The sequence below is a fragment of the Protopterus annectens genome, chromosome 4.part0, assembly GCF_019279795.1.
Source record: "Protopterus annectens isolate FY-2018-M chromosome 4.part0, PAN1.0, whole genome shotgun sequence".
NCBI classification, from domain to species: Eukaryota; Metazoa; Chordata; order Ceratodontiformes; family Protopteridae; genus Protopterus; species Protopterus annectens.
In genome coordinates this window covers 1,812,778,408-1,812,792,731 of record NC_056733.1, presented here as the reverse complement: position 1 = coordinate 1,812,792,731, position 14,324 = coordinate 1,812,778,408, and the positions used below count along the sequence as shown (strand labels likewise).

The 14,324-nt window shown below is 39.2% G+C and overlaps 1 protein-coding gene across 11 annotated transcripts in view; it reads right to left on the bottom strand.

Moving 5' to 3' along the window:
- The window catches only part of BRD8 (bromodomain containing 8), a 1,923,539-nt gene that overhangs the window by 697,080 nt on the left and 1,212,135 nt on the right, over nt 1–14,324 (bottom strand). The gene's annotated exons all lie outside the window — the stretch shown is intronic.

Genomic DNA, 14,324 nt, shown 5'->3' with positions numbered 1-14,324 from the left:
TACCCTCCCCTATTCAAGAGGGATTAGAAACACACAGGGCTCTCCAATTCTTCTTCAGAGATCAAAAAGCCCAAGGCCTTTAAAAAACGGGGAAGAGGATGGGATAATTAGGGGCAGAGGTATCCTCTCCCTGCTGACAGGGGATGCCCAAGGATTAGGATATGAAAAAAAAGACAGGATGGCTGGAGGGAGACTGTACTCAAAAGTGATCTACCCAAAAATCTACTATTATGTTACAAACTCATTCCCTCCAGAACAGCTCTTTTGATGTGTACCTTTAACTCCCAGTGGGCGTGGCTTCAGCCTTTAAAAAATGAAGTTATCACCTTACAGTTCTAACAAATAGTCATTGACATAGGTCAAATATCAATACAATTGTGTTTGCCATCATGTATGCTTCAAGATAAAACATTCTGATACCTTGTATCTAGCATGGTTTTGGAATTATTAATGCAAATATGAACAAGCATTATTTGATGCCCAGAGGCGCAGTAGGAGGTAACTGCAAATGCACCTGGAGACGTCACTCGAATGTAATGGATAACTCTACTGCAGTCTTCATCTCGACCACTGTATCAATATTACTGACTACTAAAACTACTCACAGTGCTTCAGCTTGAAATGGAGGTGGACCAAAAGGGATGGCTGAACTGTAACATGCCCTGTAACACTGCAGTAATAAACCCTGCTCAAGCCTGAGAAGCAATGCCCAACCTGTAATGCTTTGAAAAGATTTGCAGAGATGCCCAAGTGGCTGTTTCCATGATGTCTTGAGTTTTTATTCCCTTAAGTAATGCCAACTCCTCATGCTACTTAACTTAACAGCACTTCCAACTCCTTTCCCTGGGATAAGCAACAGAAATGTGTACACTGCGCTAGCCATCTGGCTATAGTCTGTTAAGACACAGCTTGTCTCTCATTTTTAAGGCAAGAGAAATAGCTGACTGGACCTTCTACTTTCCTTATTTCTGTACAAATATTTTGGCTGCCTGTGAATGTCCAGGGAATGCATTATTCACTTCCCCCTATTTTTAGGTTAGCAGAAAAAAACATGTAGTTGGACAGTTTGCTTCAAGGCATATTCAGTCATTACCCTGGACATAAAAAATGGACTTGTTCTTGGGTTCACCATGCCCTATGGAGGACTAGGAAAGGGTCCTTTGCAAATTAATGCTTAGGTTCATAGTTAAGTACAAAATAAAGTACTAGACAATAGGCCTGCAGACCATTTAAAGACTAGCCAAAAAACACTACTGTAAATTTCCCTCTAGCCTCAAGGTCGGCAAGACAAGATTGACCAGAAGAATATGAAGGCTGCACATCCAATTATCTAGGTTCCCCCTGAAGGTGGCAAGGGTGCTATTCTGCTTGACATGTACTGAAAGTATGTTCCAGAGGTGAGAATCTTAGCACACCAACATTTCCTATTTACCTGCTGGTCAAGGTTTTGTTCCTTTAACAAAGTATTTCATGAATCATTAGTTCTGTGAAGGAAAAGCACATCAAATAGGGTTGGATCTTCCATGGCATGAAAGGCTAGACATAGATCTCCACAGAGGAGTCTGTAAGACACTGAGTAAAGAAAAAGAACTGACAGTCTCTCCTGATAACTACGATTTTTTGAGGCCACTAATCTTTTTAGTTATGTATCTCTAAGCTCTTTCAAGTTGTGTGACATGTTTTGATAAGTACAAGCCAAAATGTGTGTTAAATTCAATAAAAGGTCTGATAAGATACAAGTAAAGGGGAATTAAGACTTTTCTAGATCTAGTGGAGATGTCTTTGGAAACTAGATGGGCCATATAAGACTTTCCCAACTACTGTGGAGACAATATGGTCAAATGATAAGGAAATAATCAGCAACAGTACCCAGATCTCTTACAATAGTGTATGACTGGAGGGGTGAATCTCTTACATGGCAAGTGAAACTGTTTTGTTTAGCAAAATTAAGTAGGCAACTTTTTTATATTTAATTAGAGACAACACATCAAACTGTTAACATGGTCTAAACTGTATTCTGACAATATCCAATCCAATGTGACTGCTACAATCGAAACAAAACCAGTTTCCACGTTAGAAATGTTATCTGGGCTGTGGCTACAGGCTCAAAAGGAGCCAGGTTAAGACTTCCACAATGGCTGTACAATAAGTAATAGCTTAATTACACTTTCCCAGTGTGAAAACATAAACTCAGAAAAGACAGTCAGTGAATTTGTCTTTTTGGGTAAACTTCAGTTACTGGCTATTGAGTACATTGCCTGAACACCAGCAAAAAAGAAATTCAGAAAACCTGAAAGAAAATCAATCACAAAAGCTGAGGAGAAAACACTGGCTGGGAAGAATCCTGCAGATATTCAGCAAAAAGCAATTCAAGCTCCAGTTTTGGTGCAAGATATGACTTCAAGTAATCTAGAGGAAAAAAAAAATAAGTCAAATGTGCTCAGAGCTGATTAAAATAAACAACATACTGAAGGAGTACATAAACTCAAACAACAAAAGGCTGGAAAAAAATGGAAGAAGCTTTAAACAGATATTTAAATGAGCTGATAAAACTGCAAAAATCAGAGGTCAAAATGAAGAAAAGGCTGAATGAGTATGAGACTGCTCAAGAACAGATGTTTCAAAAAATGGAAGAATTAGAGGACAGCATGTAGGGAAAACCTGAGATTTTCTGCTGCACTAGAGAAACTGGAAGGAACAGAATGTATTAATTTTATGAAAGCAAAAATAAGCAACTAGACTGATATTCCACAGCAGGAGCTGTTAACTTTAAGGGCACATCATATGTACACTCCACATCTGGCCATGAGAAAGCAGCCAACACCTGTAATAAAGACGCAATCTTACCAACAGAATGAGTGGCAAAAGGACAAAGTACTAAACTTGGCGACAGTAGAGTGCTTGTGGAAAACAATTACTCACTGTGCAAGCAAGCAGAAGAGGGGTAAATTTACTCCAGCAATCAGGGAATGTCAAGAAGCAGGTGTGAGACTCAAGCTGCTGTTTCCATCTATCTTCAGAATATTTTTCCATGGAGGGTCAAAGTCATTTTTTGACACAGAACATGCTAAGGAAGAAATGCAAAAGTTTGGCTAACAAAAAGTGAGCTTTCAAACAGAAAGGAATTCTACTTCTCCTTCTTCTGGTAATAGAGCTCTAGAGAGACTGCTGGCAAAACATTTTCCAAAGTTTCAAACGAAAATGTTTGTGAGACAGAAAAAAGCACAAGAACTGACTAGAAGAACAAGGAGTACATGGGAAATGAACCAGAGACTGCATCTGAGAGATGGGGATCAACAGGAAATAAACAGCAACTCTGAAATGACTGAATAAATGTGGGATTACAAAGCAACATAATTTGTTAAATAGAACAGAACAAGTAAACCTGGAAATAATGGATTTTTTTGAATTTGTTAAACTTGCAGGGTACTCTAAAGCATGTGCCCTACTTCATATCATTAATGACTGGAAGAATATTAAGGAGTGAGGAAGAGGAAGGAAAGAGGTAGCTGTAATAACCAAGTAAAACAAACTTTGTTCTTAACAGTATTGTTAGAATATATATTACAACTTTTAGTTATTTTTGTATGTAATAGGATTACTAAAGTAAACAGGTGCCCCTATTTTTCCTATGACTTCCTTTCTTCTTGTTCACTTTTAAGAAATACAGGCACTGCAATGTGAAAAGAGAAGAAAGCCTGGACAAAAGAGCATGATATAAGTGCATTTGATATGTTTTTTCTTACATTTTCATAGGGGAATGACTGGACTAAGGCCCTTGGCTTGATCTAATAAGATTAAATGGGAAGCGAGTAAATAAAAAAATATAATGGAAAGTTTTTCTCTAGCAAATAAATGTTCACAGGGCAACATGAGAAGCTTGTAGTGGAATGCAACAGTGTACCTGGTTCTCATGTTTCTACGGAGACAAGCTGATTAGGCTATAAAAACAGTCAAGACAGTATTTTGATGGCTAGGAGACAATGTTTTCTGAAAGCATTTAAGTTGTTTTCTACATCAGAGAGAGGAATAGAGAGAAGACAAAAACAGACAGTACTTAGTGTAAGCAGAATCACAGACTACCATGTGTCTTAGTATGGATAACACTTCATTACAGGTTAATTTAAGCCTGTGAGTGTGACTGTCAATGTGGGACACCTGTTCGTATTAGGAGTGTTAAACTTCATTACTTGAAGATATACGTATGTATGTATGTGTGTGTGTGCGTGTATTAAATTACTATGTTCTGGGAGGTTTTTTTATTTTTTTTGAGGTTTTTCATTAAAATGAAAAGTCTTGTAAGATTTGACACAGGTTCAAACAGATAAGATAAAACTACTTTCAGCTTTTGAGTTACATACATACTTTTGCGTATGCATGTACCACAAAAGCTGAAACTAAACATTTAAAAAAAGCTGTTATACATTATAGGTGGGAATAAAAACCTTTCATCATAATGAAACATTTTTCATATTATCTTTAAATGTGAATGGTCTCACAGACATACATGCAAAAGAAGCAAAGAGTAGTGAACTACACTTACAAATGCAGAGTGCAACCAGATATGCTACAGGAGACACATTTGGAAAGAAAAGAGCCTGTAAATTTGATAAAGACGGGATTACAAAAAGGCTACTCAGGACACCTGGGACATAGGAACAGGGGAGTACTTACATTAATTGTGACAGGAGCTCCAATAGTGATAGAAGACTGGGAAAAAAAAGATAATAACTGCACATTTGCAGTACTAATGGGATACTGGCAAGGGAGAAGGGCTTGGCATGTACTTACATTCTACCTAAAACTGCTAAAATGGAGTTTTAAAAAATTCTGGGAGAAATAATCAATTTTCCAGAAAATATTACTTGCAGGTGGGGAATGGAATTTGATTTGCCACAATAAGTATGTATCTGAGGAGTTTAGAATGGAAAATATTACAAAAGAGGTTAGATTTTTGAAGAAATTTATGAAAATATTTAGTATGGAAGATGTGACTTCAGTAGAAGGATTTTGGAGAGAATTTACATATTACTCCCCAAGGTACAAAAACTGGACAAGGCTAAACAGAAACTGTATTTCACAGGCACATGTGCATTTAATAGAAAGGTTTGATACACATCCAATAACTACTTCAGATAACACACCAATAATAACTAAAACATAAATGCACATTAATGAAATAAAAATGAGACACTGGCACTTCCCCATCTATCTGTTAAATAGAGAGGAATTTAAGGAAAGGGTAGTGTAAATTATTGGGGCATTAACAGAGAAGATGAAATTCCTTCTGAAAATATAGCTAGGTAGTGGGATAAAATTAAACTGGAGTTTAAGTCAGGGTGGAAATAATAGAAAAGAGATATGGTTAAGAAGTAACAAGAATCATTTAGAGTCCCTGACAAAGGTTAAAGTACTGCAGAATAGAAGGAATCTCACAGAACAAGAGGAGGCACAGTTGCAGAATGCTACAGAAAAAATAAGGGACTACTTCGGTGATATGCATGAGTGTATAAAAATTGCTATTAAGCAACTGTTTCCTGATAAATAACACCACAGCACAAAAGTTTTTAGCACAATGGCTCAGGCAATGGAAAGTGGAAAGGGTTGTTGCCTATAACAAGTAAAATAACCAAAGATCCTGAAGAGGCATTATAGAGATATTTTGGAAATTTTATGAAGGATCTGTATAAAGCAAAGAGATGTGGAAATCAAGAAAAAGTACAAATGGAAATGTTTATGGAAAAATTAAATATGCCAAGGTTAGAAGTAAATGAGGCTCAATTACTAACAGGATAAGAGGATATGAGATAAAAATGGTGACGTATAAGCAGTCTGCCAGAAAGTCTCCAGGAATAGATGGTATTCCTATGAAAGTTTGGAAGCTAGGAGGGAAGAAAGTGATAAAGGTCTGGAAGGTTTTGTTTAACAGTGTTTTAAAAGGAGGAGAAGCACCGACATCTTGGAAGAAAACTGTGGTGTTGTAATACCTAAAGACGGGAAAAAACTCATCAAGATCCAGCTTCATCTAGGCCCATTTCGATTCTTTACCACGATTATAAAGTATGTCTATAATAGCTAAAAGAATGGCAAAGGAGATACCAAAATTGACAGAAATGGATCAGTGTGGCTTTATGGAGGGTAGGCAAACATATGACAACATTAACAAAACAATGACTATCCAGAGACTAGGAAAATACCACTGCTGCTTGTGGGTCTTGATGCAGAAAAAGCATTCGATAGAGTAAGCTGGGATTTTATGAGTAGGATAATGGAAGCATTTGTATTATAAGGCTGATGAGGGATTGGTATTGAAAACTAAAGGGAGGGGTTCTCTGATCAGTTCTTTGACCAGAGGAACTGGGTAGAAGTATCTTCATTCACATTTGTTACATGCTTTAACATTTAGAGCCACTGACAAAGAAAATAAGGGATTCAGTAATGCAAAGATTTAATTGGTATGGTAATCACGAAAAACTGGCCTTACTTACACACGATATTATTTTGTAACTGATAAATCCAGAAAAGGAAATCTCTGTGTTGTACAAAATTTGAGACAGTTTTCCAAGTCTTTTCAAGATATAAAATTAATTACTATAAAACAAAGGCTTCAGCTGTAAATTATATACCCACTCACAAATTAGTTCAGCAATACCCAAATTTATGGGGACCCAATAAAAAAGTATTTAGGAATACAAATTAAAAAGGCTTCTTTTATGGCAGCTAAGGGCATGTGGGAAGTGACTAAACTAAAGACAATACAAAAACTACAAAAACTGGAAGCTATTTATTTATGGAAAGCAAGATACAAGCAGCGGCAATGTTTTTAGCTCCTTTAATTTTACAATTTGAAAATAATTAACAAAGATTTGAAGGAATTAATCTGGGAGGGGAGGGCAAGAGTTAAGTGGAACAAGTTGACCCTCTCAATAGAACAAGGTGGTTTAGGATGGCCTAATTTGAACAGATACTTTAGAGATACACAGTTAAGGACCATACATGTAACACAACTAGACGGTTAAAATTCAAAATGGAAAGATATGATAATGAAGTGGGGGTGGGGTTCAATAAATACATAAAGAAAGAGAGTGACTGGGATTTTGGATGCAGATCCTTAAGGAAAACCACCACCACCATACAAGATATTATATTCATAAAGCAGCAGAAATTATTCCAAGAATGAAGCCAACATGAGAATAGAGAATGGAGAGTTTGCCAATGGGGTGACTGCAAGAAAGGGTACAGAAAATACCCAATACTGGAATTTACTTGATAAAAGTGGAAAAAGAACCAAGGTATTTGGAGCAGATAACTACAGATGGAAAGGTAATAAAGTGGGATAGGGGAAAGATGGCATTTGGACTGCAAGACAGAGACTGCCTTCCCAACAAGGGGCTGATATCAGAGTACATGCCAAGAGAAAGGAAACAGAGGAATCTTAAGTGAAAGACCTGCTTTGGTGGGGTTTTTAGTTGAACCTACATCAGAAGCTGCTTTCAAAAAAGATAATTAGTAGGCCATATAAAATACTGCAAGATGACTACAAGAATCAATCAGATGAGGTCAGAAGAGATTTAGAAGAGAGAATGGAAAAGCAATTTACAAGACAAAAATGGGAGGACATATGTATGACTTCCAAGTATGCACCAAAATTCAGAAGGTTTAGGATCTTACTGCAAACTTGGAAATGTTTGCATAGATATTTTTATACCCTGGACAGACTTCACAGAATTTTTCCTCGGGTAGATAGCAAATGATGGAGGTATGATGGGGAAGAAAGAGGTAACTGGGAAGATATGTTTTGGGAGTGCAATGAGTCGTCAGACGTTAAACATTTCCCACAGAGTACTCTGTCACAAATATTCGATAAGCAAATGTCTGCAACTAAAGAAATGATTTTTTTTTTTTTTTGCTGGGATACAGGATCGGAATTGCCTTGACATAGTAAAGCCTCATTAAGATTAAATCTGGTGACTGCCAAAAAAGCAACTGCTAAAAAATGGAAACCAAAGTCTAAATCAACTGTATTTGAAATTGTGAATATTGTAACAGAAATAAAAGAACTGGAAGTGGGACCTTTAAGAAAAGGGGGTGAGCAAATTACATAGGAAAAAAGTGGAAACTGTGGGAACAATACATGCAGAATAATGTTTTGTAGGAGCAGTGAGGTTTAAGGGAATGCAGGAATTGAGCAATTTATGTAATGTTGGAGTGATGAATATAAATATACTTCAAGGCTGGTCAAACAGGACAATGCACCTGAGCTGCTCAATGTTCAAATCACCATAGGTAAAATCCAATACCACTTCCTTGTAAGCTATAGGTCCCCCTCTATGACCCAGGAAACCCACACCACATATTTAAACTTATTAGAAACACTAACCATCCAACCCAATACCATATTCATGGGTGACTTTAATTACCCCACTATTAACTGGTAATCCTATACGACATCAAACGTACATGCACAGAGATTCCTGGATTTTGTAAACACACACTCCCTGGACCAGATAGTCAATACACCAACCAGGGATGCAACCATACTGGATCTGGTCCTCACTAATATAGGAGAATGCTGCACACTCCCTACTGTAATGCCGCCCGTGGTAAGGTTAGACCACAAAATGGTCTCCTCTGAAGTAAACATAAAACCGGACTCCCAGCTAAACTGGGAATATTCAGGAGCTATTCTAAGGCTAACCTCCTGCTATTGAGTGAGAACCTATCAACATTTTAAGCCCTATAAACCCTGAGAACACTTCTGCAGAACTGTTCACAGAAACCCTGTACAAGCATGTTAATAGCTGCATAGAGGCAGCTGTACCCACTAGGAAGAAGCACAGAACTAACTCAAAAAAAAACAAGCCACCCTGGTGGAATCACAAAATCATTTGGATGTATAAAAGGAGGATAAAAATCACGGTAAAAATTAGGAGGTGCAGCACCCAGCAGGATAAAAGCACTCTCATCAAACTAAACACTCAGAGGACAAATAAAATCTGCCAAAGCCAAATGTGAAGTAAGTTTGACCTCCCAGGCCAAGGACAACCACAAAGCCTTCTTTAGCTATGTCCTCAACCTCAAAGGCAATATACAGTTGTGTGCAGAGCTCATTGTAAATGGAGCAACCTATACACAAGCCAGAAGATACAGCAAACCTTCTGGCTGATAAATTCAGCTCCAACTTTACTCCTCTCTCCCCCTCAAACTTCTCTCAGGAAATATCATCAAATATAACTCCCCCTACTATCACTATGGAACAATTACTTAATGCTCTCTCTAAGACCAAGAAAACTGCATCAATAGGCCCAGACAATATCCCAGGATGCCTTCTAAATAGCATGCAACATGACCTATCAGGGCATCTGGAATTACTATTTAACAGTAGCCTCCAAACAGGCTTCGTGACTCATGAATGGAGAAATGCAACAGTCATCCCTCTGCACAAAGGTGGGCCATCTACAGACCCTGGAAACTACAGACCCATAAGTCTCACTAGTCTTGTCTGTAAAGCCATGGAAAGAATTATCACAGAGATTATCAGCAGAGATACAGTAAATCTCGAGACACTGGACCCAACCCAGTTTGGTTTCGTCAACTGCTGATCATGCCTACTCAACCTGGTGGACTTCTTTGAGAAGGTCACCAAAGCAATGGATGAGGGCAAAATTATTCACACTGTCTATCTTCACCTGGCCAAGGCATTTGACACAATACCCCACTTGGTCATTGTTGACAAACTCAAGAGGTTAGGTACAAACCCATATGTCAGCCGGTGGATAGCCAACTGTCTTACAGACAGGACCCAGGAAGTTAGAAATGGGGAGTCCACCTCTATAAAGAGGCCAGTCACAAGTGGACTCTGTCAGGGATCAGTCCTTGGACCGCTCCTTTTTGGTATTTACTTCTCAAAAGTCAAGGCCAACGTCAATGGTCTCTGGCTGACTACATTTGCACATGACTGCAAATTAGGAGCCGTCTTTGAATCTCATACTGACACAAATGTTCTTCAGGAGGGGCTGACAGACAAACAACTGGTGTCAGAGCCATGGACTAAAACTAAATGCCAAGAAATGCATAACAGTACCCTTTGAAAAGTCATCCATCCCTGGTAACTATCATATTGACAACACACCCCTTAGAGTTGACCCAGTAGTCAGAGACTTAGGAACACACATAGATAGTAATCCAGTCTTTGATCATCACGTGTCTACAGTGGTGAGGCAATCATTCTATGTTGCACAACTTATAAACAAAGGTATGGCATCTAAGTCCAAGAAAATCATTGTTCCACTGTATTCGGCATTCATCAGACCTATCATTGAGTACAATGCCCCCTTTGGTATGTACCTAACCAGGCATATTCAACAAATAGAACATCCACAGAGGTTCCTCACTAAAAGAATACATGGCATAAGTAATATGTCCTATGCTGACTGCCTCAAGGCCCTATCCTTGTATTCTGTTTCCTACAGGCTTTTGAAGAGATATCTATGCCTGGCATACAGGGCATTGTCAGACCCCACTCTGATGGACCCCCTGCGTATTCACAAAACAAACAGTACCAGAATTACCCGTTCTAAAGACTTGAAGCTTGCCTGTGATATAAATAGGTCCGGCTGGAGAGATAGGTATGTATCGCAGAGACTACCCCGTCTATGGAACAGGCTTCCCATCCATGTGAAGCAGAGTTCCTCCCTAACCCAATTCAAGTGCAACCTGGACAACTGGAAGGGAAACCGGAAATTCATTCCTGGTCTGGCACCTATGTCTCTAATGCAAACAAGTAACCTGTAAACGGTTCATCTCCCAGGCTCATGCTTACACTTATCAAGGGTGTCACAACTTGTCAGAAATTCGGGATGCATGGCAAGGCCTTAAAAAGGCCCTTGTGGTCATTAGCCTAGTAAACACCTATGAACCTATGATAACTGTATAAAAGAATATATGTGATGTATAATGTTTATAACTATGAAATGTTAATATGGTTTGTTTTCGTTTATATAAATGTATGTTTGCCTATTTCCTAAGTAATAATTCAATAAATGTGTTAAAAAAAGAAAAACTATGAGCTTGGATACTCAATGTTATCCCTCAGAGGCTAAGGAAATTATTCCAGTTGTTGTTTTTTGTCTATGGATAAGGGACATATGCCTTACACTGGCTACCATGAAAAATGCTCTGCACTTGAACATACTGTGGGAAAGGGGCAACACACATGCAATCAACCTTAAGGTTTCCATTAACAGTAACAACAACTGGATCAGTTCATTAACCAACCAACCTCTTGTCTTAAGAACATCTTTTCCCAGTGAAATAATATCAAGTATCTAACTTTAAGAAGGAACCAGACAAATATATGGTTATAAATTTTATCAGTGGACAAATGCAGTCCAGCTTCCTGAAAGCCACTTAGAAACATTGCATAAACCTATGCACCTTAATAGTCTAATCAGTTTACAGTAAGCTGGGAAAACTGACAGGAAAACAGATAATCACCTTACTCTTCTTGTGATAAAACAAGAAATGAGACAAATCAGATAAAGAATGGAAAGGGGTATAGAGAAAACAGAATTAATACACCGAAACTTCATACTTTCTTTTAGTATTACTCAAACTTCCAACACTTTCTGGATTTTTCTGACAATATTTTAAATGAATATTGTGATGGAGGAGCATGATTGGAATGCTTTATATACAGGCAGATATGACACGGTTCAAAATACTCAAGTTGCCATTTAGATAGATGGCATGTGTGTCCTCTCAAGAACTCAGAAGCACGTCTGTTCTGGGAATATAACAAGTTGGCAAACTTAAAAAATTCCCAAAAGAGTGTTTTGTCGGGTCTATATCACAAAATCGAATGTTGTAAATGCCGAATACCGGAAAGCCAAACTTGGTAGTTCGAAAGTTGAGAATGTCGAAGCCATGGAAACCCGAATTCTTTCCCACGGAAAGAATCCAGTTGGCCGTTTCTGCAGCTTCGGCATTTTCAGGCCGGGTCAAGGTAAGTATACGAATGGGTAGTGACGGACTTTAGGGTTAGGGCGCTGGTCAGGTAAGTGTGCGGTAGTGACGGACTTTAGGGTTAGGGCTGGGTTAAGGATAGTGCATAGATAGTGGTGTATGTTAGGTTTAGTGTAGGTTTTGAAGGTGTTTGGTGTGATTGTGTTGTGTGTGTGTTTTTCGGAACAGCAAATGTTTTCCCATCCTGTGCCATGGTGCTTGCAAAAGGCAATACAATCAAAATCCATTTAAAAATAATTTGTTTGCCAACAGCTTTCCGTTGACTGCTAGTTGCAAAGGCTGCAAATAGCTGGAAAGATTTACTGAACTTATCTTGCGCAGATACAACCTCAGCTGCCTGTGCACATCTAGGAAGTGAAGCTCCCTTTCCCTTTGTTCTGTAGAAAAGGGAAGAAGACAGGTAAATGTACTGTCTGGCTTAGAGAAACTTTCCTGACTACTTTAGGCATAAAGGAGGGGTTGGTTTTCAGGGAGACTCTCTCCCTGGGAAACCTGAGAAAGGGTTCCCTAAAAATGAGTACCAGAAGCTCTGAAATCATTCTGCCTCATGTGACAGTCACTAAGAGGGCAGTTTTCCAGGTGGTAACTTTGATGTCTGAAGTGCCTGCAACCTCAAAAAGAGGCAAGGTCAGTTTTTCCAACACAAAATTTAGGTCACAGGATAGGACAGTGGACCTCCTAGGAGGTCTTAAGTGAATGATACCCTTGAGAAACTGTTTCACCATGGGGTGGGAAAATAGAGTAGGTTGCAGAGGCAGGCAAGCAGACATAGCAGAGCACAGATTTTACTAGAACAGTGAGAGTCCATTGGAAAAATGTTTCACCAGGTAAGATAAAAACAAAAGTCATGTACTTACCATAATGGTAGCTCCATGTTGTCTTGATTTGCATCTGGCTCAACTGTGGGTTCTCGGATCCAACCTCGGCACTGATATTGAAGCTTTTGAGTTCTAGGGCTCTGACGCCTCCCCTACCCACAAGTCCCTGGCTTCCACCCTACTACCTCAGAATGAGTTTTTCCCCCTGATGAATAATGTATATCACAAGTACAAGCAAGAATCTTACTCTAATGAAAAAGGGTCTTATTTTGGCAAATTCCTAAATGGTATGAAACAGGCCATGACATGATTATAGAGCACTGGCAATGGTAACTGCTTACTGACAGAGAATACCAGGGTCGTCTGGTCTTCGGAGTCTCATTAGTGACAATTTGGCAGGGGGCAGGTGGGAGGGATGTTAAACCGGATAAACTTCAGTCAACATGGATCTATCATTACGGTAAGTACTTAACTTTTGTATCCAATGTTGGCTATTTTTGCCCAGTTCAACTGTGAGACAGATTCCTAAGCAAACAGCCAACTGTACCTTGATGCTGGAGTTGCTAGACCCATTGTGAAAAAGTTCTGATACAAACTCTGAAATTGAGGGAGTAGAAGATGAAAAGGGGTCTAGGCCTTAGGATGATGCCCAAATAGAAAATATTTTCCATTTACTGTGATACACCTTGGTGGTGGGATGTTTTTGAGAGGCTGAAAAACTCTGAACAACAGAGAGGCAAAGCCTGGCATCTCTGGCCAATGTTAGAATTAGAGGAACCATGAACTTAATTTCATGGTTTTCTGATCTGGGGGAGTTACTCTGGATGGGTGTGACAAGAGATCTGGATATTGATCCACTTTCCAGGGAGGATGTACTAGAAGAGGCCGCAGAAATGGAAACCATGTCTGTCAAGGCCTGAAAAGGGGAATGAGGATCACCTTGGCCATGCACATTCTTGTCTTCTGTATAAATTTGCTTATTAGAGGCAGTGGGGGGAAGCATAAAGGAGACCCGGGGGCCATCTGGGGACCAGAGCATCCCTCAGTGACAGTCCCTGTGGAGTGATCAGTGCAAAGTTACTGCTGCACTTGTAATTTGGGTGAAAAGCAAGAAGATCACAGCGAAGCTGGCCTCAGTGACTGAAGATCAAGTTTGTCTCAGTTGGATTGAGGGACCATTCTTGAGGCATCAGGATAGAGCTGCTCAAATTTGTCCACCACAACACTGGAAGACCTCAGGATATGCTTCGCTTAAAGGAAGTGATGTGAAGACATCACCCACTGACAGACTCTCATGGCTTTGGGGCACAAAGGGTAATGTCCATGGCAGAACCCCCAAAATACCTGGCAAGAGGTAGCATGAGGACTGTGGATGAAAAAGATTCAATAGTTGAAGGACCAACCTTGCTGGAAGACAGGGGTGATGAACAACTCATGTAGCAATGAAACAAAAAAGAGAGAACCCTGGACATTGGAAGGCAG